The 4,324-nt window shown below is 38.9% G+C and overlaps 1 long non-coding RNA gene across 2 annotated transcripts; it reads left to right on the forward strand.

Moving 5' to 3' along the window:
• Positions 1-405: 405 nt before the first annotated feature.
• On the forward strand, positions 406-2,567 carry LOC130986869 (uncharacterized). 2 transcript variants are annotated; one of them, XR_009089461.1, is made up of 3 exons: positions 406-962; positions 1,029-1,169; positions 2,326-2,567. It is a non-coding gene; the product is annotated as an uncharacterized LOC130986869 (long non-coding RNA). The 2 variants fall into 2 exon arrangements; XR_009089462.1 differs by having other exon boundaries at positions 409-962; positions 1,038-1,169.
• The last annotated feature ends 1,757 nt before the right edge of the window (positions 2,568-4,324 follow it).

Here is a 4,324-nt window from a genome sequence, read left to right on the forward strand (position 1 = left end):
AGCTTACCTAAAAGCTTCTTTATAATGAAGCTCACAACACAAGGCCGGCAACGATGGTCCGACAAGGGAACAGGGTATCCCAAATCATCATCGAGGGGACAAAGAAGCACAAATATGTGCAATGGCCCAAGATGATCGAATTCACAGACAGTCTTCGTCTCTTTAAACTGGCCAGAAGAGATCCCAAACCTTCCTCGAAGGCAAAGGTAATTGACATCTCTTCTCCTCCATCATCTGATTCTGAAGCCCCTGTTTCACCTCCTTCAAATCCTCGCACAAATGTGCCACGACGTGTTCGTACCATCCTCCCCAAGAAACTATCAATACCAACTGAGATGCCTTGGAAATTCTCTCCTAGATCCAAAGGCACACTACAACAAAACTTGTATATAACACTGCGCATACGACATTGGTTTTTGTTAAAGTCTGTGGTCATATGTGTTTTGTCTGTGGTCTTATGTTTGTCTGTGGTCTTTTAGCATAAAAATATGCTTATAGACACTAGACTTATATGTCTGTTGTTTTAGATGAGAAGTTAAAAGTAATCTATAACACCGAACCTAATAATCTATAGTTGTAAGTGTGATGTTATTTAAAAGTTAAAAGAATAATTAAAAGTTGCTTTTAAAAAAAAACTATCAAAGTGTATTATTTCTGTCACTCATCCAATTTTTTAGAGAATAAATTTTGAAATTAATAAAAGCCCTAAAAAAACTATCAGAAATTCTATCACGTCCTTAATTTTCTCTCAAACTCTCAAAAACTGAATTCGTCGCCGGCGGACCAGTGCATCACCTTCTTCCACTACCGCCGGTCCGCTCCGCTGCCTCTCTCGTTGAGCCCTAAATCTCTCTCCCGCCTGTAACTCACCCTCTCATTCCCTTACTCCCCTGCCACACCCTCTCGAGGCCACTGTTAAAGCTCGCCGCCGGCGGACTAGTGCCTGCCAATCGCTGCAAGAGGTAAGGGATTTTGATTTTTGTTTTTCTATTTTGATCTCTGTTTTTCCCTCACCATCTCTTGCATAGTTTCAACAGTGCCCTCACCCAGATTTGTGCAACGCCACCGTGCCCGAGCAGCCTTCACCGTGCCGAGCCGCTGTCATCGCGCTCTGCCGCAGCTGCCATTGCCGCTGTGTCCCACGTACTGTTTCCGCTGTCGCTTATAAGGTGAGTTATCTACCTTGTTTTTCATTGGATATATACCTGGAAACTGTTTGATGAGTTGTTTGAAAGAACAATCTATTAGTTGTGTCCGTTATTTGATTATCTCTTTGTATTATCTGATTATTATCTTTATCATTCCATTCTGATTGTCAATTTTCAATTCTATACAAATTTCTTTGAGTAACAATGAGGGTCTATTATTCAGACATTCTAAACTAAGTTTAGATTATGATGTTCTTGGTTCAATTCAAGTGATGAAATGTTAGTTCTCTTTAGCAATCTGCGAAAATTCTACCTATTGTGTATTACTTTCTATTATCTAATAACTATCGATTAATTTGTCTTGATGGTGTTCTTGCGTGTATTCATTATTTCTAAATTTGCTGAAGTCTTTTATTGTGTTTCATATGTATCCTTAATTTTGTCAATTTTTAAGAAGTTAATAGAGATTCTGTTAGTACTATTGTCCACTGGTATGTTCAAATATTTTAGTGGTCATGTAGCTTGTTACTTTATCACTAAATTATAACTAGATATGGGCTTACTGAAAGTCTTTGAATGGGAATATTGTCATTAGATCTCTTTAGTTGGAAATCTTAGAATATTGTATGTATTTTGGTGCAGGTTTGTCTTTAGTTGGAAAACTTGAGAGTCTAATTTTGAGTTGCTATACATTAGTTAAATCAATATATATACATACACACATATCTATATATATATATATATTATGGTTCTGATTAGTTTATCATAATAAACTAATCACTAAACCTTTTCTTGCATAATTCGGTTGTGATTGGTGTCCTCCAATTTGTTTTGTTATTTTTCAAGGAATTCAATTAACTTTTGGTGATTGTTGTTACACATTTGATATAGCGATAATGAAACTAGCATCCTCGAGGAATGTAAGAGCATTTTCTCGAAACTGGTTATGGATTGTGTATTAAGGCCTTGTGATAAGAAAGGCAAGAATAGTAGCTTTGAACATCGATGAGTCAGTATATATAGAAAGAGTGTTTGGCCCGCTAAAAGGAGCTTTGTGATGGAGAGGTTTTCCTTGCATTGCATCTCTTAGAATGAACATCTTATTTCATTTTTCTCTTTTTATGTGCTTTTATAAATGGTTCTTGAATTTCAATTTTTTTCAAATGCCTTGTAACAGGTTGATGCTCGTATAAAAGCACTCAAAAACATTGTGTGGAAGGAAGGCCTTAAATCAACAGGTGGCTGATTCCCTCGTTAGATGGGTGGATCAACTCCAATACAAAGCCATCCCCCAAGTCCCAAGTCCTAAAATTTTATACGTCGAAAATATCCAATCATGATATAGATTGTAATCTTCTTACTCCACGGGCCTCTGTAAGTCGAAGGGGATCAAACACAGTCGAGTCAAAGTCATTAGTACATTAGGTTGTAATGAATATTGATTTGATTGGGTTGAACTTAAGTTGTAATGAATGGAAATTTTAAGAAATTATTGTATTGCAATGAATATTATACTACCATGTTTTAAAATAAATATTAAATTTTAGAATTTATTTTATATAAAAATAAAATTTAATCGATTTTAATTATTATAGAATAGAGCATGGTTTTTTTGGACCTACGACACTGGCGGAAAACTAATGTGGTAATAACTAAATGACACCGGACTCTATGCTTTCAAAGATGACAGACAATGCATGTTGTCATAACTATTTATGACAACGGGCATTGTCTGTGGTCTTTGAGCATCTTTTTTCAATCGCCTACGACACTACCATCTACAACAACAGACATTTTCTCTAAAAGACAATAGGCAATGCCCATTGTCTATTAGCTTTTTTGTAGTAGTGGCAAATCAGTTGTGGAAACTGTACCAGAGCTAGCCTCCACCTTTATCTTCAAAGGTACTCAAGGTGCTGTTGAACTTCAGTCTGAAGCTCAACAAACTGCCACCAATCGCCTCCGACGCATAATTGGTGATGTTGATACGTCTTTAGAAGTCTACCGGACCTTCATAGACTTCTCACGTATACTCTTCTGAAGACAGCGCCATGTCCAAGAATCAAAAGTCTTCACAGCCCCGAAGCTGAAGACTCGTTTGAGATGGAAGAGGCTTCCCTGATCAGCCTCTTTCAAATTGAACATGTTTGGGACGTAATTCATGACTTTGACAGTTTTGTCATGAATTACTTGAACTCCTCCAAACAATACAGACGGCTCCTGTCACTAAACGGCGATGCCGGGACATCAAAGGTGTTGGAAGAGCCTCTCACAATAGAACAAGTAACTGTTGTTCTCAGCTCTCCAGTTGGTGACACTGATCAACCAGCAGAATCAATTGATGATCCTGCTGCTGCTGAACAACCAATGACTGATTCGATCAGTCAACCGGATTTGCCATCTACGCCTCCAACAAATCCTGCTGAAGCAGAATGGACTTGTATCCCTGAAGTTATTGCTACTTTACCAGAAGAAGAACAGAGATCGACTGATAATGATGATCACCCAATATCTGAAGAACGAGTCGACGACATCTTCAAGTCTCCTCCGCCTTCATCAACACTCTTGAGCACTGATGAGCCTATTCCACCTGAAGGCCAGGATATCAGTCAAGAGCAAGCAATTTCGCAATCTGTTGAAGAAAGAACAGATCACTCTGCTCCAACTAATCAAGCCGAGGCCTCCACATCCAAAACCAACGAAGAGCGTCAGCAAGAGCAAAACTCTCCTGCCGAATCAGATGTTCCAATAGAACACGTCGAGCTTCCTCGCGCAGAAGGACCTGTTCTATTTGATTCGGATACGGAAATTGATGAGCGCCTCACCATCTGGAAACATAATCGGCCGCACAGACATCTAGTACAGATCTCTGATGGTGAAGAAAGACCAATGGATGTACTGCTGAACCAGATTGCTGATCAACGGTTGGAAATCGACTCACTCAAGCACGAGCTCGAACTACAGCAAATCTATGGTCAAAAGTTCGTGAAGAAGCTCAAAGAAGTCGAGAAACAGGCAACCGAAGACATGGTCTATCATGCCGGGTTGATCGATAACCTCAAACAGCGGATAAAGAAAGAGAAAAACGCTCTACTCAGTTATAAGGTTGAAATGCTTGATCCAGAGAAAGGTCTTCCCAAAATTCGGAAGGATCACACGGAATTGTACACACTCTT

The sequence above is a fragment of the Salvia miltiorrhiza genome, chromosome 5 (assembly GCF_028751815.1).
Source record: "Salvia miltiorrhiza cultivar Shanhuang (shh) chromosome 5, IMPLAD_Smil_shh, whole genome shotgun sequence".
Lineage (NCBI taxonomy): Eukaryota > Viridiplantae > Streptophyta > Magnoliopsida > Lamiales > Lamiaceae > Salvia > Salvia miltiorrhiza.